The following is a 27,366-nucleotide window of genomic DNA, read 5'->3' as shown; positions in this document are numbered from 1 at the left end:
TAAACGGCTGACTTCGGCTCAGGTCATGATCTCACAGTCTGTGGGTTCGAGCCCCGCGTCGGGCTCTGTGCTGACAGCTCAGAGCCTGGAGCCTGCTTCTGATTCTGTGTCTCCCCCTCTCTCTGACCCTCCCCCGTTCATGCTCTGTCTCTCTCTGTCTCAAAAATAAATAAATGTTAAAAAAAAAAAATTAAAAAAAAAAAAACAGAAATTTATTTTCTCATGTATGTGGGAGGCTAGAAGTCTGAAAACAAGGTTACAGCAGGGTTGGTTCCCACTGGAGGGGCTGAGAGAGAATCTTTTTCCCTGCTTCTTTCCTTGCTTCTGATGGTTGCAGGTAATCTGTGGTGTCTCTTGTCTTCTGGATGTCTAACTTTGATCTCTGCCTCTGTCTTCATACAGCATTCTCTTTGATATGTGTCTGTATCTCTCCTCCTTTTATAAAGAAACCAGTCGCATTGGAGTAGGGTCTATCCTAATCCAGTCTGACCTCAGCTGAACTTGATTACAGTTGCAAAGACCCTATTTCCAAGCATAGTCGCATTCATAGGTACTGGGGTTAGGTTTACAACTTATCTGTTTGGGAAACAAAATTCAACCCATAGCATTCTTCAAATATGCTTTATGTTGCATCCTTCAAATTTCTGGTTAAATTGAAAAAAAAAAAGTCAGAACTCTTTGAAACCCCAAATCTCGCATGCAATCAGTGCTCAATAAATTCATGATGACTATCATTGCTTCCATTAACGCAACAGATTCACGCAATAGAGTCTGAAATTAGTCCTAACATATCTCCCAAATCTATGACTGTGAGGGAGATCAAAGGGCTTTCCATTGAGGAAAAAATTTAGCTTATATGCCTATGATTCAGTTCCATCACATTGCATTAATTATTCAAAAATAAATGAACAATTTCAGACTACACTCTGACTGCATAAAACTTATGCAAGTCACAGGTACCTAAAGAAATAGGTACACATATAATTGTGTTATCGCAAGACTGACAAATACTATAGAGAAGAAATGCATTGCACTGGTTAGCAATGGATAAGGGTACTAGTGCACAAACTTTCATGTAATTGAAGAATGAACTCTGGGAGAAAAAAAAAAGAATAAAAAAAAAAGAGAATACAGTAACTTAAATACATACAAGGATTTGAAAATAGTTTCTATAGAATACCTCAGAAAGGTTTATTATTGCAATTAAATATACTTCATGAAATGTATCTCCTGACACATTTTTGATGATTTGTAACAAACTGAACCATTATAACTTCATAAAAGTCTCATACTGTTGATTTCATATGCAATTAAAGATCTACCCGAAAGGGTTGTTTGTTTTTGGTCTTGTTTTCCCTCTACAGATTGATTGTGGCTTCAAATAAAATTTGGTAGTTAGCAATGTGGCTGTAAGCCCATATAGGCTTTTTGACATCCTGAAATATAGCAAAATAAAGAAAAATGGCAGAAACTAGGGGTAGACATGATATTTACTGTTAAGTACAAAGGACTCTGGGTTAAGATATGCAGTAATACCAAAAGCATTTTGATCTTATTTTGTGAGTCTAAAAATGAATGTAGGTAAAACAGATAATCATTAAAAATTCTTCCAGTTTAAATGTCTCATGACTAAAGTTTAATTATTCTAATTAATAGACATACTCTTTGTCTTATTGATATTACATTTATTTATTCAATCATTCATTTTTTGTTTGTTTTTGAGAAACCAAGGGAGACTGGGGGGAGTGGGCAGTTAGAATATGGAAGGTCTTCAAATTGAAAGAGAAAGGACAGAGCCCATCAGCCACAGCCAAGAGAATGTAGAGCAATTGGGGGTGTCAGTCTAGTCAAGGTCCGAAAAAGGCAGACTCTACCTCAGGTAGTACAGAAAAAGCTTGTTTGTTGTGGTTGTGATTTTGTTTTAAACATACCACACAACAGATGTTCCATTACAGTTCTCTGTCAGAATGTCTGAATAAAGAGAATGGATTCTGCTTCTTCCTTTGCTATCTCAGTCTCAGAAGTCTTAATTAGGACATTGGAGTACAAGTTTATTTTCTGTGTTTGAGCTGGAATTATCATGAAACCATTCCCAGAGATCCTCAAACTTGCCTCAGCTTCGGAAGAACACTCATGCCTAATGCACACTTCATTGCAACATGAAAGGCATCACCTCAGCCCCTGGCAAAGGAGGTGTCAAGTCATGAGGTTTTGTCTAGTTTGTCGTTTTCCTGTAAGTCTCTGAAATCTCTGCCCCTGTGTATGATCACTGATTGTGTAGCCACAAAAAATGAGAAACATAATAGGAGAAGTCGTTCCTTCAAGGTTTTCGTCTGCCAGTAATTGGTTTACATTACATTCACTTCTTAGAAATAAAACAGAATACAATGAACAATTCCAATCCTAGAAATGTTTAATTCAAAGACTGTGTACACATCTCATTAGGTGATGACTTTTGTGAATGGCTCAGAGTATCAAATAAAGTAGGAATGGGGGAATTTGTGTCAAAGTAACTTAGCCACTCCAAGTCTGTGCTTCCCCATGTGTAACATGGGGAGACTCAAATGATAGGACAGTGAAATCTGTCTCAGGGATAGAGCTATTCAATTAGGTTAGCTCTCTTAGATCTATTCCAATTATTCCTGATTTTACTTAATAGTACCATAAATGTGGAGCATTTCAACCATTGTTCTTATACTGTGGCAATAGAATTAGTATGATTATAATCATTAGTGTATCATAGTTTTCCAGTAATTCATCTTTGTTATTTATAGCATTCAACTTTATTTTCTGCCAGGGATGATTGGATGATACTAACTACATAGAAGTCTAATAGATTGTATTTTCTTTAGAGGACATAGCCTTGAATGTATACACTCAAGAAAGGAGTTACTAGTTTTGTAATTCCTAAGATACACACACTGTTAACTAGTCCTGTCAAATTCTAAATACATATTTATGTTCAGGAATCAGGAACAGCAAATCAAAATTCCCAGGGATCCTCCAGATTTCTTGAAATCATAAGATATTCTATATTTTTATAGTTATTTACATATTTAAAATTATAGTGAGCCACAGTAATAATAAACAAGGAATCATTTTTCTGTGACAGACTTATATACAGCTTTTCTGCTAAAAAAGGAAAATATATAATAATCAGTACACAGTTTTGTAATACTTGAACTAGTGAAAAAATATATATTTTGGTAACTCATACAATGTTATCTACCTGATATTGTCATTTGATAATAGCAATAAATAAAAGGAGCAGCTATTTATACCAAATAAAGGTCAAATAAAGTAATCTGAAATATTGAAAGTCACCACAAATACTTAAAAGCTACTCTTAAAATTATGAAAACATGGAAAATTCCCTGTTTCATATTCTTGGTTGCAGATGTGGATAATTTCCCTTCTTTTATCATTGACATTGTAGTTAATTATTAAGAGTGAAGTCAAAACATCTTCAGATTATTTCATATAATTTCTAGATTAGTTTCCTATTGCCACTGTAATAAATTACCACAAAATCACTGGCTTAATAAAACACAAGTTTATTACCTTACAATTTGTAGGTCGAAAGTGTCACTGGGCTAAGGTTAAGGTGTCAATAGGGTTGCATTCTTTCTGGAAGCTCTAGGGGGAACATGCTTTCCTTAGCCTTTCTTAGCTTCTAGAGGCCACCTGCATTCTTGGGCTAGTGGTCCCTTTCATCATCTTTAAAGCGAGCAGCACAGGCAGCATTTTCAAATCTTTTTTTCTCTGACCTTCAGCCTCCCTCTTCCAATATTTAAAGACTCCGGTTATTAAATTGGGCCCACTTGTACAATTCAGGTTAATCTCCCCTTCTCAAGATCTCTAATTTGATCACATTTGCTAGTTCCAGTTTGCCCTATAAAGTAACATATTCACAGGTTCTGCACTTAGGATGCAAGTATCTTTGGGGTCCATTGTGCTACCTACCACAAGCTAATTTCCTTTTTTAATAAAAACATTGGGTACACTTTACAAAGAACTGTAGTTGTAGCAGATATTCAAATACTAGCTAACATTATTGGGCATTTCATAACATAGCATATGGATATCCTAGCATCATTAAGGATGCCATGCAAACTCACCTGTCAGACTTGCCAATTTAAGGATTTATTTCGCTTCTCAAATTATTTCTTGGAACATCAGTTATAGTATTTCTATAATATATAGATAAATGTATTAATATGTGTTTTGTTTGCAAGAATGACTCATTGTATACAGCAGACAGGGCCACAAACACATACTTATAAGACAGTGTCAGCTACAACAAACAAGAATGATTATATTGTGACCACTTCTCTCCTATGTGCTCCTGTCCTGTCTCCCAGAGATGGCAACATTATCCTTCTAGTGTGTACCTTTGGTTCTAGTTCTTGTTTTGAATTGACATTAGCAGATTCCTTGGATAATATTAGTAAGGTCTAAATGCTGATTGTTAAATTTTAAATCTCACAAAATTATAATACTTTTTCCTATTTTCCTAAATTATTAATGGATTTTTCTCGGAATACAAGTCAGATAAATGTTCTGAGAAATGCCAGACTGGGATTCCTACACAGAAACACTGATTACCAGAGCAACCAAATCTCAGGGGTTGACCGGGTTATATGGAAGATCCTTAGACTCTGTGGCACACAGTAAATTGTTAATTCTTGTGCAAGAGTATCTTCCTCCATTTGAGCTAAATATTTGGATATCTTTGGATATCTGTCTTCTGTTAAATTTCTGGGACCATGAGGATACTATTAGTTGAGGTGTTTTGAGTCAGCTAGGAATGGGTTCGTATTGCCTCCCTGCCAAGTAATGGAAATAGTTGGGGGGGGGTGGTGGTGGTTCAGTATCTACTGAAACATTTGACAATTCAGCACAGCACAATGTAATAAGAGGGCAGACACTGGAGCCAGATAGTTTTGGTTCAGCTCTCTGCTTTACCCCTAATTACTTGTGCAATCTTGGGGCCGTTACTTTGTTTCTCTGTCCCTTAGTTTCCCCTTCTGTAAAAAGTGGGCAGTACTATTATTTGCTTTCCAGAGATTTTATTTTTCAGACCTCTTTCAGAAGTAATAAAATAGAATAACTGTATTTGCCTCCCTTCTCTGAGGTAATCACCATCTTAAAATTATGTCACCTTCACAAGAATTTTCTTTATATGTTTACTATGTATCTAGCCACAAAATCATGCTTGGCGTCTTTTAAAATATGACCTAAGTATTATATTGTTTCAATTGCCATTCTCTAGCTTGCTTTTATTTTATTTTTATATTTGTTAAAAATAGATACCATTTATTCTTTTAAATTACTGTATAGTATTTCATTATTGGATACAACACAACTCTCATGTGATCTCTGGTGTACATGTGCAAATATTTACCTATGATACACACTAAAAATGAGTTTGCTCATTGTGAGGTATATGAAATTTTACATTTACCATGTATTAACAAATTGCTTGTGGCTTTTCATTTACATGTATTCTCACCAACGTTTGGTGTTCACTGTTAATTTCTTTTTTCCCAACCTGATGGGTATGAAATGGCAGCTCATTGCTGTCTAAATCTTCATTACCCAATTACTGGCAGGGTTAAACAACTTGTCATAGGCTTACTGATGATTCAAGCTTTCACTTTAGGGATTATTTACATTTTTCTATTGTTTTTCTTCTTTGTAAATTTATCTAGGAATTGTTTTTTAAATAAGGATACTCTGAAGTTTAACTTTGGCTTCAGTATTCAGAAAAAAATATGATACTTAGTTTCAGCCTCAGCCTCAGCCTTTGAAAGACAAAGTAACAAAATAGCTCCTTCTGGCACCTTGGTCACCTGCCTGCTCAATGGCAGTGCAGTCACGCACATTTCCATCCTCTCTAATCAGCTCAGTGGTATCATAGATATGAACAAGGTGTGGTCCTTGAATTGATTGTTAACATTTGAATATTCATTAAGATCCATTTTCAAATTTAGGCCAGCTTTCTAGATACAACTTGGAGTGAAAACCTTCATGAGCTAGGCTTCTTTAGGCAGTTGAAATATAAGCATATTTATTTATTACAATAATAAAATTCTTAAAATAATTAATGTTGATTTTGAAAGCTGTTAATTTGATGTGCAAAAATTATTAAGGACTTTCAAATAGTTAAACAATATTAGTAGTTATTATGAATAAGAGAGAGTGCATTAGATAGATAACATTAACAAGAACATAATATCCGTTTTGAGCCAGCAAATGTTTATAAAAATTTAAATGCTAATAAAAAGGCAGGATAATAGAAATTAGATTATATCACAATGCTAATCTTTAGAAGCATTAAGAGCTATATTTAATTTTTAGTTATTTAATTCAGCTTAGGCCAAGAATCTTTCAAGGAAAAAAAGTCCTATTTGAGAAGACTTGATATCTTGTAAGGATGAATTAAAAGCAGATTTTCAACTTTGCCACCCCTAAATGTCATGAGGAGGAAAAACTGCAAAATCATGTGCAACAATATCCAAGATAAATCATTTCTGGTCTCGACATAGTGGGAAATATAGAGTATAAAGACTAAAGAAAGAGTGGAAGAGGAATAAAATAGCTCAAACAAATGTTCTCCTCCCTCATACAACTTCAAAGTAGCATTCTTTAAAAGTACACTTTAACAAGACAGTTCCTTATCCCCCTTTGAGACTGTGGAGACCAAAATTTTAAGCATCCCTGAAATAATTTTTAGAGATGATTTTCAACATCTGAAGTTGAAAGGTTTTTGAGACATGCCCAAGCTTCAAAGAAAACGTCCTTCTAGAAATGTTACTGATTTTTTTTATCCTGAATTATGTTCTGGTGTGTGTAAATATTTTAGTGATGTTATCACATGTCTGCTCCAAGTAAACCTCACTTTTCGTGCATTGGAGAAGCTGTTAGTATCCAATAGCACAGAGAACTGATTGTTACTGCACAATAATGTCAAACTTTAAAGCTGACCATTCACATTCTCAGTAAGTAAATTGCCACACTCATTAATTTTGCCAAGAACTCAGACTTAATGTTATACCTAAGAAATTGATTCTATGATATTTGCATTCAAAGCTGGCCAAATATTTTTTCTTCAGCCACAATGTGTGTTTAGTAAACTTCTACCCAACAGATATTATTCTATTGTTTATTTGTTTTTTCAAATATCTTTCCTTACATTCTATTAGCTTACTTTAGGATTTGTCTTTGGTGTCTTTGGGGTAAACTTCAGCTCTTTGATGATGCAATTCCATTATCTCCTGTAACCATTGTAGCTACAGACACTTTGGCTATTGGTGTAATTTTAATTCCATTATAGATAATCCAGAATCCGTTTGAAACCAGGTCTTACCTTGGTAGCTCCGGGTTCCTGCACCCTGGGTATGTTGTAGTAGTAATGAAGACTGATCATCTTGTTTCTTATCTGTTTCATAGTATTCATACAGGGGCCAACATTCTCTTACTATTTCTGGGGTTCCTGGGCCCCTGAGAGTGGTGCTTCTCCTTTGTCACTTTGCAATTCCATTTTGCTGAACCTTGTGCACACTATGATAGGAACACAGCATCAGTCTGCAATGCTCTGGGTACCAATGTTGTCCACTGCAAAAATGGGTAAGGAAGGGGTACCGCCTTCCATGGCATGCAGCCCATGTAAGGAGGAATGTAAGGAATAGTTACAAATCAACATGTTTTCATTAAAGAAAATGTGGATATACGTAATTATGATATTTTTCTATGTGCGTAAATACAGAATCTGATTCCTAACAGATTGGGAAAATTAGCCATTTTTGGTACTTGGTCTGATTCATAAGTACCTGTACTTGAAAGATTTAAAAAACCCTTCTGAGAATTTGAGATTTTGTAGGAGCTGGAATCTAGTCACAGACTGTCCATTCCATCTGTACCTCCCAGCCCACTTTCCCTATAAAATTGCCAAGCCTGAAGCCAAGGTTGACTTAGGGCAGCCCACTCTAGAGCAATCCCCCTGTGATACACACTCTCATGTAGCCAACTCCAGGATTGTTCTGCCCCACTCCATTGCACTTGGTGGGCGGTTTAACCTTATAGATTTTCTACAACAGCCGAGGAGTAGAGAATGGAGCTTACAAAACCTTCTACAAGAATAACAGAACTTCTTGCATCTGACTGATTTCTCACTGCAGTGGGATCAACAGCAACTCAATGTCCTTATGGGGAACTTCAGGTTTTCTAGAAAGCCCGTACCTCCTCTGGGAGTGTGTGCCTACTTGCCTATCCTTGAACTTGGCCTATTGATATCTTTCCATCAGTTATGCCAGTGTCCCATTTCAGCAATCGCAAAATACTCTAGCTAAATATATGGTACCTAATATGGTACCTAGAAGATAATAGATTCTCAGTAAGTAGTGTGGAAGTAAATGTTTCATTATAAGTATCATCAAAATCTTCATCATTATTAGATATGGTAAGAATGTTAAGCATGATGCAATAAAATTTCTGCTGGACAGTGGGTCATATACTTGAGGACTCTCCTTCCCAAGGTAGCATGTTTTCATTTTGGACAGCTTTTACTGTTAGGACATTCTCCTTGTTAGTTAGACAAAATCTGCTTCTTTACCACTCTGTCATACATCCCATTTTGCCTTCTATATGTTTTCAGAGCAAGTCCATCCCTTTTCCCTACGTGGGTCCTTCAAGTATCTAAATATAATCATCTTTATCTCTTCTTTATTTCTTCTGTTCTTTTGTCATTTGTAATTATAAGACTCATTTCCCGTATCTTTAAAGTTTATGTGGCCCCCTTCAAAGTACACCATAATCTCCTAATCCTTTTCATAATATGTGTTATTGAGAAGCTAACAGCATCCCTCTTCTGGTCTGCCTGCATGAGGACTGTGGTATCACCTTCTCCGTTGTTCTTTCCAGACACTGTGCATCCTGGAATCAGTCTCCATTTGCAGGACCCCTTATCCACTATAATTTTCATATTGATAACTAATACTGAGCTTTTGCTTTTACCCAGCATTTTGAACATGCACATATTTTTTGCTCCCCATAGTGAAGACCAGTCTTCAGTTTGCATAGCAATGTGTGAGATCCTTGAGGAGAAAGGCAGATCATTTTTCTTCCCCCCCACCTCACTTAATGTGAGGCACATCTCAGGTCATCATAAATGCTTAATGAGTGCATAAAAATAAATGAATAAATGAAAGACCTAGTTCCTTCTTATATAGAAACAATTTTGTAATATGTTACTGCTATTCTATACATGCAACTCCATTTTCAATCCTATGTACAGAATTTTATCATTTTATTATTTTTTTAATGGACCTACAGTCCACAGAATAGAGTTAACCATGCTTGGCTGTTCACGGCATGCTATTGTTATTGGCCAAGGTCAGACTCTTCATTTGTTCCTATCAAATTTTGGCTTGGTGTTTTGCACCCATTACTCCTGCCTATTGTAATTTGTATTTTCTGTGATTAGCTATCTCAAATAGCTTTGTATCATTTGCAATTTTGTTAAGCAGAGTAAGAGGATTAAGATACAAGAAACAACAACAAAGAATAGATGATATATTAAGTACTGAATTGTAAGCTACAGACTTTAAATGCTATAAGAATTTGGCAGAGAGGTAGAGCTCAAGCATGTGAACTGGATTTGAAAAAAAAAAAGGGTAGATTTGCTGAGATGTGAGCTGAGTCAAGAAGGCTGGGTGGGATTTGGATAAATGGAAAAGACAGGAACCTGTGAGCAAAGAGAAAATAACAGCTGTCTATGTTTGCCAGATGAAATGGGGTAGGGTGTGTAAAGGGAAATGGCAGGGTATTCATTTAGAGAGCTTGAATCAGAATTCCTCTTCTTTCTTGCTCTTTCTCTATGAAGGCAGGTAGGTAAGAGATATTGCCCAGATAGATCTTGCATTTTCTCAGTGTTCCTATAGACATTGTTTTAGAATTTCTGGATTTGTAGTAGAAAGAATACAAAGAAAGAAAAGAGAGGGCAGGTAGCATGTGGAGGAGTAGTAATGATGTCTGTCTCTTGTTGCTGTTTGCTCCCTTTCTTCCATTCCAGGCAGACCCAGCCTTTAGGAATGACCCCCTTTCTACTTTTTATCCGAATTCATATCCACCCTCCCATGGGCCTGAGGACTTTTCTACTTGATGCTAATGGAGAAGTCACACAGATAGCTACAATATCTGGAACCTTGGAAATCCCATATTTGGCTGATAGTGCAGAGACCTCATAGATTTTCCTGATCAACCACTGTGTAGCTGCCAAGTCTTGTTGATGCTGGACTTCCATCAGCTCTACTGTATCTAACATTGCGAATTTTCTAAGTAACATGGTTTTGTTCTTCATTTCACATGGATTGATACAACACAGTAAAACCAGATTTGTTCCTATTTACTACCGATACTGTTATCATCACATAATCCGCATTTTAGTTTCACAACCTACATTTCCTTGACCATCCTTGTTTTGCTTTTATCCCATTATTATTATTATTATGCCATGGCATAATCTCCCAGTCTGCCTCCATATCCTGGACATCCTATCTGAGAACCTCTGATCTAAATAATTTTGCCTAAAATATGGGCACCAATCTAAACATAGTATTTGATGTGTGGCTGCAATAAATAAGATTTGACTAATCAAGCTACAGCTCTGTTTTCTTTGTTGCATTGTATGTGTATTGTATCACATTGTGTGAAGAATTTGTAAGTGATAGATTAGCAAAATTATGCAAGAGCTTCCACATGGCTTTGTGTATACATATGGGAATATTTTCAATAATAAAGATAGGAAAGGACTTGGCATATATATGTTCTTTTCAGCTTACCATACTTCCCTGGCTATACTCAAAATCAAGATTCTGGTGTTGAGTTTGTGAATTATGTAATGGTGACATAATCAGACCCCACATGGTTTCAGAAGCAGGTGAGTCTCATCCAGATTCCTGATTCTCTCAGGGCACTGTTAGAAACATTCAATAACAAAAGAGCATTGTGATAGTTCATTTTCCTTCATCAAAAATTTCCATGAAGATTTTAGATACACACATTCTATGCAGTCCAATGCGCGATATGGACAGAAATTGACTTTTAGAGGATGTTCTGTTGAGCATAAAATAAAATATAATGATAAAACATTCCTAATGTCTATATATTTCCTTGACACCTGAAGTAGCTGTTCAACATTTGAGATTATTCAAAATACCACTCAATAGTTTGATTGTTTCCACGTAGTACAAATTCTGACTTTCCAGTACAGAATTATAAAAAAACTTTTAATGTTTTCATTTATTTTTGAGACAGAGAGAGACAGAGCATGAGCAGGGGAGGGGCAGACAGAGAGAGGGAGACACAGAATCCAAAGCAGGCTCCAGGCTCTGAGCTGTCAGCACAGAGCCCGACGTGGGACCTGAACTCACAGACTGTGATGTCATGACCTGAGCCGAAGTCGGACACCCAACCGACTGAGGCACCCCTCCAGTACAGAATTATAGTAAAAAATACATAAGCCTGTATTTTCTGGATTCGATGAAGCTGGAGTGAAATATTTTTAGTTTCTGCACCAATCAGGTGCTTCTTTACAAAACTGATTTTTAATTAAATTAGGTGGGGGAAGTAGAAGTGTACAGAGAATCTGTTTTGCTGTGGTGCATCAAAGCAGAGTTGATGGGAAAGAAGTGGCATTGACTCTGGCTTCTGATGCAGAAACTATTGCCCTTGACAGAGGTAAAGTGCTTCAAGTGGGATTCTTGGAGGTCAATTTAGAGTCTATTTCTTTCTACCTAAACCAGAGTGAATTCTGTTGTCTGCAATAAGAACCTTGTCTATTACAAGCTTCTACAGTGGATCTATCACACATTAATTTATCTGAAGCAATCTTAAACATGTACCTGTTTTACCTACTTTGGGATTTAATTTATTACACTCCCTACTAGAAAGGTAAATATATGACTGTTTTCTCTCCATAATGCCATCAGAATTTAATGAGACATACAGAATAATTTATACATTTAAACCCATAAAATATGGACTAAATCAAAGAATTTAAAGAAAAGGATTGGAGAGTGTTTTTTTTTTATTATAAGTATACTTTGCTTCTATTGCCCTACAACTACAACCTAATCTTTAAATTTAAAAATTTTAAATATCACCATTCTCTTCAAGCAATAATTATTACATGCACAAGTGGACACAGTTATATGAGGTAATTAGACCATACTAAAGTAATCTATAAATTAATCAATAATCATTGATGGAGCACTATTGTGCAGCAATCTTGGCTGGGTACAAGTAGCCCAATACATCATCCATTTTACATTCCAACTGGAATATTCAATATACATAAAACTATAGTTGCGGGGAAACCACTACTAAAAGGAGAAGTAGTTCACCATCCTGAAAGAGAAGAGGAAGGTTCTATGCATGGCTCCATCACTTATAAATTTCATGTTTTGGAAACAGTATCCTGAATCTCAACCTTGACGTTTTTAAACCAAGAAAGATGTGAGACAATGTTTGAAATACCATCGTATGTTCTAAAATGGCTTTTCCCCAAATCACTCACCTGCAGATACTTTAAACTGCAGTTCTAGTCCAATCCATTTTTTTGAGCCAGTCTTGGCCCCCCAAATTGAGATCGTTATATTATCATCATGAAGACACAATGGGGAGTGTGATTGTCCTCAGTCGCCAATGGCCCAGTACTTGGTGTATGGAGAGTGAACCTCAGACATCTGTTTGTTTACCAAGCTACAGACTTCACCTAAATACCATTGTATTCACTTTGGATTCCTATTCAGAATTTCATTATCATCCCCTGGGGGTTGGACCCCATCACCTCTATTTCCAGCCATGGATGTGACCCTCTGCCAAAGGACCATCTGGAACAACAGTGCTGCCATCCACCTGATTGTCATTATGGCCTCTGCCTGAAACCTCCCGCTATGTGCCCCAGCAGGCAGGGCTGGACACCCTCAGATACGGATATTGGCCTAAATCAAGCCTGAGATAATGACACATCTTGGAGCATTGCAATGGATGCTTCTGCTCATCAGGAGCTAATCCAATAAAAATGCTAATATTTATTAAGTACTACTGATGTGCCAAGTGTTGCTCTAAACACTTTGGGTACATTATTCCACTTAATTTTATAATAACCCATGAAATGTATACTATAATATTACCATTTTTTTATACATAAGTAAATCTGACCAAGCATGCTTAGGTAATTTACCCAAAAATGTAGTGAGCCAGATTTGGGGTCTAAATACAAGCTCTCAATGACTAGGCCATGCCAATTAGTGCCTCATCTCCTGACCTGTGTAGTGTTGGCTTCAGCTGAATTCTTCCCCATGAGCCAATGGCTAAGAAGTTAGCATTTCATGCATGTTATGAAAGATATTTATTACTATGGTAATAGAATTAAACAAGGCAACATGTATACAGTATAATCTTTTAAAATTTTAAATCAATATTAAAAAAAAAACCCTCCAGTCATGAATGTTGTTCAGATAACAAAGATTAACTCTTTTAAATATCAAAATATTTTGAACTATTTTGGTTTGAAGTTTTCTAAAATATTTCACAAAGTAAAATTTTTCTCAAAGTAAAAAATGGAATGATGGATAAAAGGTAGTATTTTCTGACTTCTGAGTAAATGATTTAAATAGACCTTGAGTGAATGTACCTTGTGAAGGTAGATTTTAGGTATTTACAAGGAGTTGGTTATTAGAGATTGTCCTGACTGTTGTCCTGTTCTCGGTTTTATTCTAGAAACTGTGGTGTCACACTAAGTAGGAGAAACATCAATGGCCATGCCAGTACAAAGAGTCAACCTTGAGAGGAATGTTATGTGTTTGGATAGAGCACAGTTTTCTTTACTCTCTCTTTCCTTCATCTACAGATCCCCCCCTCCTCACCTACTTACACACACAGCCTTCTTGTGCAGGAGAATCTGATATGCATTAACAAATTTATCTTTAAGTGTCCCAAATAACCATATTCAAGTAAACATTTTAATGGGAAGATATGAACCGAATCAGAGAGGAACACATTTTCCTTTCATTTGATTCTTTGTGCATTTGGGGTTTTTTTTCCTACAGTTGTTTTCCTCTTTCTTTTGTCTCATGATATCAGTGAGTTACAGTGAATCCAGTGGTATCTCTTACATTAGCTATTCTCACCCCTTTGGCATCAAATGGAACGAAAGAATGGGGGTTTCTTTGGACTGAAACATTCAGCAACCCCCTAGGCCTACATTTAGTTTAGTTAAGAAGCAAATGATGTCTTCGAGGGCCTACCTGGTGCAAAAGGATGAAAGTTTAACTTGAGTTTGGAGGCCAATATCCCAGCTAGTAATAATATATGGTTGCCTTAAGGGTTCTTTTTACACATATTTTCTAATATATAAACATGGATTGTAATAGGAGATAGGCGGCATAAGATTCAAATTCTGGTTATCTTTCCACTTTGTAAAATAATAGATATCAAAAAATATTGTATTTAATACACACCAGTGCCAAAGGAATACTACAGGCTCATGCAGCAGTAGGATGATCCCTGGAATCTTGATGGATTAAAAAAAATTAAAGACCCAGTAGGCATGTGCCATGAAATTGACAGGCACATTGGAACATGAGTGTGAGCCGCAAGATCATTCTACCTGGGAAAATTTAAATTACGTAAAGAAAGCATTGGCTAATAGAAAGCCAAGTTTATGATCCAAACCGATAAGACAAGATGAAGGTAGAAGAAGCAGAAAAGAGAGGAACAAGAGACAGAGAGTTGGTATGGATCTTGACTGTCAGGGAGTTTCAATGGTATCTGACGGCATGAAGACTCAGCTACGTTAGCGTTCAGAAGTAAACAAATGAATACTTTCTAAGCAGACTCAATTTCTGAATCTCATACTACCATGGAGATTAGAGACTAGCCCCTTGCTACCCCAGCACCTCCCACATTATATTAAATCATGCCTTTAGTTCCCTGTCTACCTATTTAGACATCTCTGGATGAGAAATTTGTCTATCTGTCCTCACCTTCTGTATGTCCAACTCTATTCTTCTGCCTGGAATAAGGTAGAGACTTAATGAGTCACTGAATGGGAAAGATACTGAAATCCAAACAGGGTTGATTCCTTGGGAGTCAGTGGGCATTTGCCCCTTTCTAATTTTCCCAGAGCACATGTGGTCCCAGAGCATCTGGGGCAGAATTATTAAAAGTATAAGCTAGGATAATGAACTCTACCATAAAGTTTCAGAGTTGCAGATAAACATGCCCTCTCTCCATGGAGAACGTGTACCAAGGAGACAAAAGCAACAACGAGAAAACACCTACACTCTAAAATGGAATGCAGTCTGGATTTGTAAAAGACAGGATTTAATACTAAGCCTTCAACAAATAGTTGCTACATGAATAAATGACCCTCTTCAAAGGGTTTAGTCACTGAAGTGCTCAGAGGAGACATGAGCAGGCCACTGAAGGGCGGGGAGATGTGAAGAGATGGAGAGGAAGGTGTGAGGGGAGGGTAGACAGAATCAGCGCCAAACTTAGTGATTCAGCATGGCACAGTACTTCTTGTCAATGTCCTCCATGCCAAGTGCCATATTACCATGTGGGCAAATTCAGTTCTGATAACTTTTTCCAAAATGTCTCAATTCCCTTAGATTGATGTTTTATGCTAACTCTGTCCTCTATGTACTATGGAATGTCTTAAAAATAAGATTGTCTTATTAAAAACCTGCTTCAGACTTTGGAGCTTTTATATCCTTGGTGGGGATCTAAATAAGACATAAACTAATCATAAAGAAATGTGACTTCTTTTCTCCCATTTTTTTTTTTAACCAAGAAAATATTATTGTTATTGTTGCCCTTTGACAAACAGGAAGATTAAACTTGCTCCTGATAAGGAATCTGGAAGTAAATCTTCTGTGGCAGGCAATAAAGATTCTTTCTGGACACATCTCACTCAAACCTTTTCTTTCAGCACTCCACCCAAACAAAACTTTTTCCATTGCACCATTAGTTGTCATTAATTCAGCAAAGCTGAATAAGAACATGGTCTTCTCCTGGTACTGTGGTGCTTTGTAACAGACTACATTCTTACAATGGGATAGGAGCAGCACTTGAGCTCGAAACAACGTGGGTCCTAAGGAAACACCTAGAGATAACTTGCACAAGGTTTTGGAAAACAAAAATCTTTTAATTCGTTATGTTGCTGTTCCCAATGCCTTCATTATAACACATGGAATGAAGAATCTGTTTTTAAAAAGAGAGACACTTCTAATCTCCTGATCCAGGCACCCTTTACTACAAATTTTCTTAACACATTTGCCTCTGAGAAGTTTGCAAACAAAGGCAAAGACAGACAAAGAACATATGCTAAATTGATCGTTTTTGTGTCTGAATATTCACTATTTGAGAGACAGGAAACTGCTCAATCTGATCTGGGGTATGATTATACTGTAGTCCAAATTGAAGTGTCTGTGGAAATGGATTGGGCGAGCTTCTCGGTTGTCAGTCATATCACTTATGCGGTGCACAGTGAGATGAGGGCACTCATGGGAAACAGTAGAAGTGGTTCTGCACTACACCTAGACAGATGGGTGTTCCTCTCGTGTGAGGAGGAGGCCCTCACTGCCTCAGCAACTACTGCAGACAGACTGCAGGAAGAGCAAGGAGAGTCCTCTGCAACGCTGCCCGTGCCACGCCATGCTTTGCTCCCGGAGAGGTCCAGCCCCATTCCAGGAGTTCAGATTCTGGACCAACTGTTGTGTTCTTCTTCAATCCAATCGGCAAAAAACACATGTCTTTAAGAACGGGGCTGGTGGGGAGGAAGCTTTGTACATGACCCAGCAGTACAGTGAGAGAGACAGGATGTAAACACGTAAACATTTAAATAATGAAAGATTCCTGTAGCACTTTAAGACAACCAAAGAAAAGTAAAGTAAATATTTGCTGCAGCAGAGTGCTGTGTGAAAGAGGAGGAATTCCAGTGAGAAATGATGTTTCTGGAATCGATCTTCATCACTTACCAAGAACAATTTAAATCATATCTGTCAGTCTTAGCAAGGGATGTAAGGACATAGTTGGGTTTGCTCTCAGGGCAGTGGATGGAAGATTCCCCCTTTGCTTCTTCTTTCCCACCTGTTTCAGTCAAGTTTATCCAGGAAAAAAAAAACAAAACTCCACTGACACACTCACACACACAAAACAGAACCAATGAGGGTGAAGGGGGACCAGAGAGAGAGATTAAGGAATTAAGTCATGTGATTATGCGGACCTGCAAAGTTGAAGTATGTAGAGCAGGCCAAGAGGCTGGAAACTCAGCAGAATTTCTATTTTATAATCTTGAGGCAGAATTCATTCCTCATTGGGAAACCTCAGTGTTTTACTAGTAAGTCATCCAACTGATTGGATGAGGCCCACACACATTATTGAGAAACACTACCTTTACTTAAAGTCAACTGATATAAATGCTAATCACATGTATAAAATGCCTTCACAGCAATATCTAGACTACTGTTTGATGAAATGGCAGAGCATCATAGCCTAGCCATGTTGACTCAGAAAAGTAACCATCATAGCACACACACACACACACACACACATAAACGTGAAGCAGCCTATGATACACTGTAAATCCTTTCACATATATTTCTTCTCTAAATGATCCTGATTTTCCCTTCTTCATTTCATTCTTAACATTTTTATTATTTTCTTTTCTTAAATACTTACAGTAGCGGTTCCACATTTTTCATCATGGTATTTCCTTTATAAAACTGGTGAGGGTCCCCAAACCATTTCCTGATAATATTCACAGGTTCCCCACACTCCGAGCCCACTCAGCCTCTCAGTCTTACTGCCTGGCATCATTCTATAGTAAGTTTTGGTCCATCTCTTGGTGCCCTCTGATGGAGACTCTTTCTTGCTTTGCTTTTTGGGTCTCTCCATCAAGAGAAACTTCACCTTGTTTTCAAATATTGGCATTTTCACTATGGATTCTTTCCTGATTAGCTAAGTGCAGATTTATTACTCTCTGAACCCCTAGTAAATGGTATGCATGTACTGTATACTCTTTTTTGGGGTAAGCACTGGTATTATTCATGTGCATATCCATTTCCTCTTTTTTTTTTTTTTTTTAGCAGTAAGCATCGTGAAGTATGAGCAGTTTTCTATATTTCAATGTATCTCATTTACAGGTCAATGTGTGGTAACATTCAGGATGCGCTTTTAGAATAAAAAAAAATTGGAAAGGAAGGAAGGAAAAAAAACTGATAACTAAACAGTAAGCAAATACAAAACCATGAAATTTCAGAATTTTAAAGAGGAAAAGAGCTGTAGTGATCATCTGTGTCTGTTCCATCTTTCAATAAGGGAGGAAAGTAAGACCTAGGAATTTTAAAAGACTTGTCTAGAAAGAAGATAAGTGATGGGCAAGGTTAGCCGAAGTAGAATGTACCTGACCCAGAGTGCTTTCTATGACATTACACTGCCAACAAATAGAAGACTATTGTCAAAGGACCACTAAATTACCTTCTCTGGTAACCTTCCAAATCTGCAGACATTCCATCCTGATGCTCTCCATCACAAGGTATGCTAGTGTAGTCCCAGAGCTGAGCTCAAATGTTCTAGTCTTTCTCCTTCTTGAAAAGGGAATTCATATGCCCCCTATGAATTTGGGTCAGGCCAGGTGCCTTGCTTTGGCAAGTGTAATGCAGGAGAAAGTGGTATGCCAGAAACCACGTTGGAGCTTCTCTTCCCTCCATAAGAGCACCTCTCTGTATTTCAGACAATGGAGACTCTGTAAGTCTGGTTTTAAGTAAGTTAAGTTTCGATTCATATTTTCATGTGACTTATAGGATTTGTTTTAATGTTTCTTCCTGCGCCACTCTGTGTTAGCAGGGGCTAGAGCTCAAGTTCGAGACATGGATAGTTACTTTTCACCAAATATTTGTGATTTAATGACACTTCCTGGCCTTCTTACAATTAGATATAGCCAGGTGACTGGTTCTAGTTAAGGGTCTGTGAGTGAAAACTGATAAATCTCCCTTCCAGGCAAAAGAATGTAATTGTTGGTAGACAACCTCACAGCCTCTCTTCCCCTTTGATGTAATGGGGGAGCCTGGGTGTTGGAATGGCAGAAAAAAAGATGGAAGCTGCCTGGGTTGCTAAGTTACCTCTTGGAAGATAGCTGCCTTGTGGAGCTGTTGGGCTTATGTCAGATTTGCATGAGCATGAAATAAATTGTTGTGTATTAAGACACTGAAATCTGGAGTCTCTTGTTGCTGTGCATATGCCTATCTCATCCTTACCCCCAAATGAAGCAGCGGGTGCATGTGTAATAGTTGGGGTGCATATAGGATGCCATAGGAACAATGCACAACAGATCCCTTAGCAAAGTGAATTTTCTTTATTTTTGGTCTTTTCTTTTTAATTTAGGATGGAAAGATACCAATAAAAATCTTCATCTGCTTCACTATTTTTCCTAGGGCTGGTGTCGAATACCAACCTAATAGAACCATCTTTTCTCCCTGGACAATTTGCACTTCAGAAAAGCATTTGGAACTAAGTTTTCATAAGGTAGAAAGTAATTTAATGTTGAAAAGGTAGAGCCAACCATACATGAATAAATGCATATCCATTGCATATTAATAATGCAATATAATAATCTACCCTTCTCACTTTTAGAAGACTCCTCTGAGCCTTTCCCAATGTTAAGGCAGCTCTGAGCTCCAGGCCAATTCTGACTTTTTTCTCCTTGTTTCTACGAAGTGTTCAGGAGAGTTACAAGCAGACTCCAGGAAATCCATTTGAAATGGAACACTGACAAATTTCACCTAGACCAGAGAGTGAGGAACTAAAATGTGTGTAGCTATGTCATATCTGAAATAATTGAATGAAAAATGGCCGTTTATTCAAGATGAAGAAGAACTTAGAAAGAGCATGATTACTGGTTTTAGTTGTTTTAAAGGGCGTCATGCGTCTGATTGTAAAGGAGAAACTACAAAATAATTCGGACTTCTTGTTTGTTTTGGAGCAGTAGCAACTCGTACATTGGCAGGGATTAAAGTAAAGGAGAAATGGCTGTCTCTCAGGGCTAATGTAGAAGAAATTTCTATATTTGAAACTGTGTTTGGTTTAATGAAAGAATTGCCCTCTACTATTGACAGGATCTATTCATTATTCATTCAACATACATATGAACAGTATTGAGTTCAGTGATATGTTTATAAAGATCAAGGAAGTTTTAGTCCCTCACTTCAAATACCTCAGATAGCTCATATTCTAGTAGAGGAAATAAACAGATGACCAAAAATTCTATGATAGAGGGAGAGACGATGTATAGTGGCACATAAAGAGAGTAACATAAATTCTTCTGGGGGTTGCTAGAAGTTATCTCTGAGAAGGTCACATTCAGGCTGGGACTTCTAAGAAAGACAAGGTCAAGAACAGACTATTATAGAAAAAGGAAACAGAATATGCAATGGCATTGAATACGAAAAATAAGTTTTCTGTGTTTTGATTAGGGAAATGTAAGAAATGCTTTATAGCTAGAGCTTTCTTACAGTGTGAGAGGAATTTGGGACAGGAGAGAAGCCAGGATGTGGAAGCCTCGAGTTTGGAGGACTTTATAATATAGGCAGTGGGAAGCCATAGAAAGATCTGAAACCCTTGAGAAATGTAACCAATTTTGTAACCGTCTCATCAACTCCCAAAGTTCCATGACTCTGAGAAATAATGGACTATTGCTTCCCTTCAACTTCCACAGTCCTTGCTATATACATCTCACTGGGATTTCTCTCTTTCCTGCCATGATTGCTTTTGTTTTTAATTTTGAGGATCTTTCTTTTTATTCCATTTTTATTTTTTCCAACAACACATAAGTGTCTTTAGTGTAAGAATTGTTTCCTCTTCATCTTGATATTTCTTATGGTGACCGGCATATACATTTGCCTATAATAGATATTCAACAAAGGGGTGTTGCTACAATTCTATGATTTAAGCTTTACGGAGATCTCTTTATGCCATGGAGAGGATACCAGAAAAGAAGTATAAGACTCTCATAGCAAAGTCTCAAAGCACAGCAGGTATTCATTGAGCATGTAATTTAGGTTAGAATATCTGAGATCAATATCAAGCCATGCCACTTACCAGCTGAAATTATTAACAAATCTGAGACTCAAGTTCTTCATGTGTAAAATGGGTACTATAACTGTAATATTTACCACACAGATCTTTTGTGAGGGTCAGGAAACATGATATAAGTGAAAGTATAGCAGGAATTATGAATTAGCGTAAAATTGCCAGCAAACTTGATGATGACAGTGATGTCAATGGTGAAAATGACAACTTTTTAGAGTAGCCAGTCATACAGAAATGTTCTACCTCGTATAATTCTGGTATGAGCACTTTAGAAATAAGTACATCTTTTTTTTATCACGTTAAGGCAAGAGATATTTATTATTTAAATAATTTAGCTAGTGGTGTTCCCTCCAATACAGCTTCCATTTGGAAAGTCGTACTGCATATTGAAGAAAACAGAAGGGGAAGTCAGAATTGCTAGATGCTTGTTCTGGCTCCCTCATGAACCACCTTTTTGGCTTTCACAGCCATGAAATGGATAGTAATACAATATTGGCCTCCTCCACTGGAGGATTACATTCCTGGTCAAATTAAACAACGTCAAACTGCTCCACCATGTTTATGCAAAGAATAAGCTCTTCCCATGAGTGGAATGCTACGTGGTGCAACGTGAAACTCATTTAGTGATTTCTGTGGCATACGTAACCAAGAATGGTGAAACAGGGGAACTCACAGTGATGGCCATCAACTGTATCACCTACACTCACCTGGTCTACCCCACCCTTGTTCACGTAGGAACTTTATGCATAGAAATGGTTTTCCCAATCACCGGGATTGTAAGAGCAAGGTTATTGCAGCTGCATGGGCACATAAAAAAAGACAGGAAATGAAATGTCAACAGCAAGTGTAATACCTTTCTAATATATGTCCTTCACTTATTGAGACAGTTACCGGGATGTTCTTGAAAGAAGAATGATTTGTTTATAAACCAGGTACATTATTTCAGCTCTTTAGAGGAGGAAAAAATGTCTTCATCATATTTTCCTCTCCCTACATCATCCAACGAGATATTTTCTACATTTGTTTGAATACACATTCATTTATTAATTCATTCACAATTAATCCCCGGCCACCTACTATGTGCTGGTTACATTGAGAATATTGAGGCCAAACAAGTCATCCTTGTTCTCAAGCACCTTTCCATTTAGTAGGGAAAGCCAGTCACGCAAACAAATCAGAGCAATAAAACATTATAGTTGTTATGATAGAAGTATATGCAGCATACACAGGGAGACACAAAAGGGAATGTTTAATTCTGCCTGGGGAGAAAGAAAAGACTTTATGAAGGAGGTGGTGTTTGATGTGGTTCTTAAAATATGAGTGATTTTACAGGCAGACAACAGGGAGAATAGCTTCCTTAGCCAAAGACAATGGGGAACTAAAAGTATCTCAGCATAGAATGGGTCAGAGGAGGGGATGTTCAACTTTTGGAGTGAACTGTGAAGACAGAGCATACAAGGGCGAACCACAGAGGATATGTGGAGTCAGATGGAGGAATTTAGACTTTATCGTGTGAGAAATGAGATTGGAGATTTTTAGCCAGGGAGTGACATGAGCAGTTTCTGATTTTAGAAAGGGACTGTGGTGGTTGGTGATATAAGAAATGGAAATAGGCAGTAGGACACTGGTTGAGAGACTCCCATCACAGCCCACATAAATGAGAACGGCTTCCTGGGCCAAGACAGTGTGAACTGGGTGAAGGGCTGCATTCTGCTTAGTTATTCCTCTATCTCCAGTCTCTGTCCTGCTTCTAACCTATCAGATTTTAAAATGCTTAAGGACTACTCATTTTAAAAACAAAACAAACTTTGGGGTGCCTGGGTGGTTCAGTGGTTAAGCGTCAGACTTCAGCTCAGGTCATGATCTTGCAGTCCATGAGTTTGAGCCCCGTATCCGGCTGTGTTGCCAGCTCAGAGCCTGGAGCCTGATTTGGATTCTGTGTCCCTCTCTCTCTGTCCCTCCCCCGCTCATGCTCTCTCTCTCTCTCTCTCTGTCTGTCAAAAACAAATAAACATTAAAACAAAAATTAAAAACAAACAAAACAAACTTTCAGTTACCCACACCATTTCACTGCTAGACTTCTTTAAGTTTGTATCTTTTCCCATTGTTCTCATCTCCAATTAACCTTCCCCACTTAATTACAAGGCTTCAGAAGCCTCAGGTTCTGTGTTGAAAAGCTCAGGTATGGTTCCTGGCTTTGCCATGTCTAACTTTACGACTTGGGGTAACTTATTTTATCTCTCTGTACCTCAATCAACCCATCTGTAAAATGGGATTAATAATGGTACCTCTTTAGAAGATTGTTGTGACTGTTCGATGTGCAGATACATTGAAAGTATTTAGAACAGTGCTGGGCACCTAGTAAATGTTTGCTAATTTGGGACCCATCCCCAAGAAGGGCAATCAGTGATATGAATGTGTGTGTTTCCTAAAAAAGGAGCTAGGGTGAGCTACTGTTGTCTTTAAAAGTTGCATAGAAGAAGGAGCACTGCAATAGGACTTTTAATAATAAACTATTCAGAGAGATAGAGAGTCTCTAATGATGCTTGAATAAATGTATATAGAATATTACTCACATTTATAGCACTGTGGTAGGCCCTTTGGGAAATGGAAAGCTGCCTAGGACACAGAGTTTGCTGTCCACAGAACCTAGCTAATCCAGGAAGATAAATCATATTGCAAATAATTTTAAAACAAATTCAAAAGGCCTAAGTAGAGGCACAGCCATAATCAAATATCTAAATATGGGACACAGCATTCAGTAGCATACACTACCATGGCCCACCTCTGTCCTGCTGTTGAGTGTCGGGAACCAACCTCAGTCTCCCAGACTACAGACATATTTCTGGTTATATAACTGGAGAAGAGTGTGTTAGTTAATTCAGTCATTAGACATGGTTCTTGCCCCACTTGATTCCATCATCAGATTTTGCAGACTTAGAGACACTCTGTATTGGATAAGGGTCTACCCTCCTTTAGGGCATGTGTGTCTATCTAGTTGGTGTTATAAAATTTACATAGTCGTCATTATCAGAATAGAAATAAGGTCACACATGAAAGTTTTCACTAACAGTTGGGAGGCAGCATTGCCTAGCACTTAAGGGCATAGAGAATCAGACAACAGGAAACTCATATTCAACCTCTAAGTGTGGGACCAAAGGTAAGACACTTTACCTTCGTGTGCCCCAATTTCTTTATCTATAAAGTTGAGACAACAATAGTATCTGCCTCACAGAGTTGCTGTGAGACATCTAGGATGTGGCAAAAATTATTTTCTGTCATCATTATGATTCTTATCAGATAAAGAGGGTGAGATCGTTGTCCCCAGTGCATGGATAATTGGGTCAAAGCTGTTTAGGAAAACCTCATGCATACCACCCTGCCCAACCACTTCAAGCAAAGTATCACCAAAACCGCATATGAGAATTTGACTTGGACTTTCCTAAATGGTTCGGTTCGGTTTTTATCTAAACATTTTGATTTTCAAGCACTTGGATGTAAAAGGAAGTGGCCTATATTAAATGCTGGTCAAAGCATTTTTTATGATTCTTTTTAAAAAATCCACACTCTCCATGACATTAAATTACTTAAAATCCACATACAAAAGTAGTGACCTTTCTCCCATAAATAAATAAAAAAATCCCAGCATGGAAATGCATTAGCTAAAATAAGTGTTTGATCCTTTCAACCAAAGCCCATTTCCTTCTTCCATCCAGAAAACCTTGAAGTGTGAGTATTACACTACTTGCAGATTTCTATGTAAGCAGGGGATAAATAGTCCGCTTCTGTAATTAATAACTATTAAAGCTGTTTGACTGATCATATCTTTGGGCTCCTGAAATCTCTTCTGTGCAGGTGTGCATTAATGGAATCCATTAAATTCATATATTTCAACAGATAGTAATTTACGATCTTTTATAAGATCTGTCAGGAGCCGCAGCAAGAGGTACAGGACTGTCTCAGGGCATTACAGGACAAACCGGACTCCCTCTCTCAGAAACGACTTGCCTTTGCGTACTAAATATGAATGTCAATGCACTGGGCAGTCACATTAGGTGCGTTCTATGTCATTCATCGTCTGGGAATATGCAGAATAAGCTTTTTATCACTGGTGAAGCCCTGAACAGGACTGAACAATTTTCAGAGATGCTGAAGGAACAGTGTGGGAGTTCTAACCACTTTATATTTGCCATAAAAAGGGAGAAATTGAGAATATAGCAGGGTTCTGGGAAAGTAATGGATTTTCCTAGGGGTGAGTCACCCTTGAAAAGCCCCAAGTTCTCTTAATGGGGCAGCCTCCCCATTCTGACTAATGTTTCCAAGGGAAGTCAAACTCAGCCTTCACTTCTGCCTCGTCTCACCCTCTGGCTCAGCCCAAAGAGCTCTGTCCTCTCAGAGGTGGGATATTCTTTCAGCGGGGCTGGGTTTCTGAATAAGCCTGGTATTCAGCTACATTCCTAGGGGGAGATTTGAGGGTAGTGGAGCTACATTTACAATGCGAAATTCTACTTGAGGAGTTTCCATAATTAATTGAAAGCTGAAAACAAGCCTGAGAAAACTAGTGAAGATACTATGTGATTATCAAGTATCATCGAGGGCATGGTTAGTGGACAGCCAGGTTAATACAGAGGGTCCGTGAGTGAAGAAGTTGCTCTGAGCCACAAAAGGCAGAATGATGGGATCAAGTCGGGAAAGTGAGAAGGCCAGAATCTTAAAAGGTCCCTTTCATGTTTTTTTATGAAACTGTTTACTGGTAATTTTGAAAGACAGAGGATTGAGTTGAGGTCAAAGCCCACAAGATCGCAATGAGTCTCTCCTATATATGGAATGCTTTTCCCACTCAAAGAATTCTGTGAAACAATTAAATGATATTGGCAGTCCCTACTTTAAAGCAGATAATTGAGCCCTATGCCTATTCAAAGTTAAATTTATGTCTTCCAGGATGCAATGATGGTAACCCGAACTTACCCTTTTCTGGAGATTCCTGAGGAACCACAGAGGCATATGTTTCTGGGCTCACCTAACAAATCAGTCACATCACAGCCACTACCATCAAACTAAATCCACTGTGAGAGAGTTACTTCAGAGGACGGGTACCATGGTGGGGTGTGTGTACGTGTGAAATTTTGTTTGCTTCTTTGTTCAAGATTACCTATTACAGGAATTTCTCATTTATGATGGACCCTATTTTATGAAAACTTACTATTTAATAAATAAGTTGACTCGGGGAGTTATTTACTTTGTAAAATTCTTTGGTTTTTTACACCAACCTGTCATGGAGCTCTGTAGATACTCTACACCCAATACTTTTTCACCCCCATCTTTAAACATGAGATTGTAGACTATATCTCTGGCCAAAGTATGGAATCAAACTATGATGTAAATCTTAATAAACTAACATACTCATATTCTGGCTATGTTATAATTGGAATTTCTTCCACTTCCTTATTGTATTTAAATACTTTGAGAAACATGGACAAGATTAATCAGTATTAACTATACTAACTACTTGTATTCAGGTTAAATCTTTCAAACAATAATTTGTCAAATAAATATTCCAAGACATTTGCTGAGTACAAAGTTTACAAGAAAAAATAAAACATAGTCTCTGGTCTTGAAAAAGTTACCATTTAGTGAGAAAGTCCAAGAGCCAATAATTATAAGACAACATGCTAATACAAATGAAGATACCTAAACCAATACTATGGGGATTTAAGGCTGTCACCAATCTTCACAAGGGTGGGGCTGGGACTTCAGAGTCCTGAGGACATTTGATCTGAGTCTTGAAGAGATCTTTCATTCACTCAACATGTATTCATTAAGTGTCAATTATGTTCAGATGCTAAGTGAATGGAATTGAATTTTGTAAAAAGGGAGAGGGAAGGTCAAAGTGGGAAGATTGTATCCAATCTGCAGCTGACAAATTGACAGTAAAAGAGACGGGAGTTAATATTTGCCACACATGTATTGTCTGGCAGGTATTTGATCCTCCCAGCAAGTCAGTTTTAAGCACTTATATTCCCACATTACAGATGAGAAACCCGAGTTTCAGAGAGGTTACTCTGCTAGTGTAGGTTCATAGAGCTAGTATGAAGCTGAGCTAGAGTGTAAATGGAGTTGGCCTCCTTCCAGAGCCATGGCCTTCCCATCCCCATGGCGGCTGCCTTCTTGTACAGACTTAGGCACAATAAAATAAGATGAAGAGAAAGT

The 27,366-nt window shown here is 37.7% G+C and overlaps 2 long non-coding RNA genes across 4 annotated transcripts in view; one reads left to right on the top strand and one right to left on the bottom strand.

The window, feature by feature from the left end:
- The window catches only part of LOC131490160 (uncharacterized), a 322,159-nt gene that overhangs the window by 20,731 nt on the left and 274,062 nt on the right, over positions 1 to 27,366 (bottom strand). Inside the window, exons 3-4 of one of the 2 annotated variants that reach the window (XR_009250971.1) lie at positions 7,370 to 7,563; positions 1,624 to 2,365 (exon numbers count right to left, since the gene is read on the bottom strand). This is a non-coding gene — a long non-coding RNA (uncharacterized LOC131490160). Of the gene's footprint in view, positions 1 to 1,623; positions 2,366 to 7,369; positions 7,564 to 27,366 lie in introns of those variants that run through there. The other variant, XR_009250972.1, reaches the window with a different exon arrangement.
- Positions 18,560 to 26,386, top strand: LOC131490161 (uncharacterized). 2 transcript variants are annotated; one of them, XR_009250974.1, is made up of 2 exons: positions 18,560 to 18,604; positions 26,098 to 26,386. It is a non-coding gene; the product is annotated as an uncharacterized LOC131490161 (long non-coding RNA). The 2 variants fall into 2 exon arrangements; XR_009250973.1 differs by lacking the exon at positions 18,560 to 18,604 and adding an exon at positions 18,614 to 18,816.

Source organism: Neofelis nebulosa, chromosome 11, assembly GCF_028018385.1.
Source record: "Neofelis nebulosa isolate mNeoNeb1 chromosome 11, mNeoNeb1.pri, whole genome shotgun sequence".
Taxonomy (NCBI): Eukaryota; Metazoa; Chordata; class Mammalia; order Carnivora; family Felidae; genus Neofelis; species Neofelis nebulosa.
Note: the sequence above shows the minus strand (reverse complement) of the source record. Positions and strands in the feature narration are given on the sequence as shown.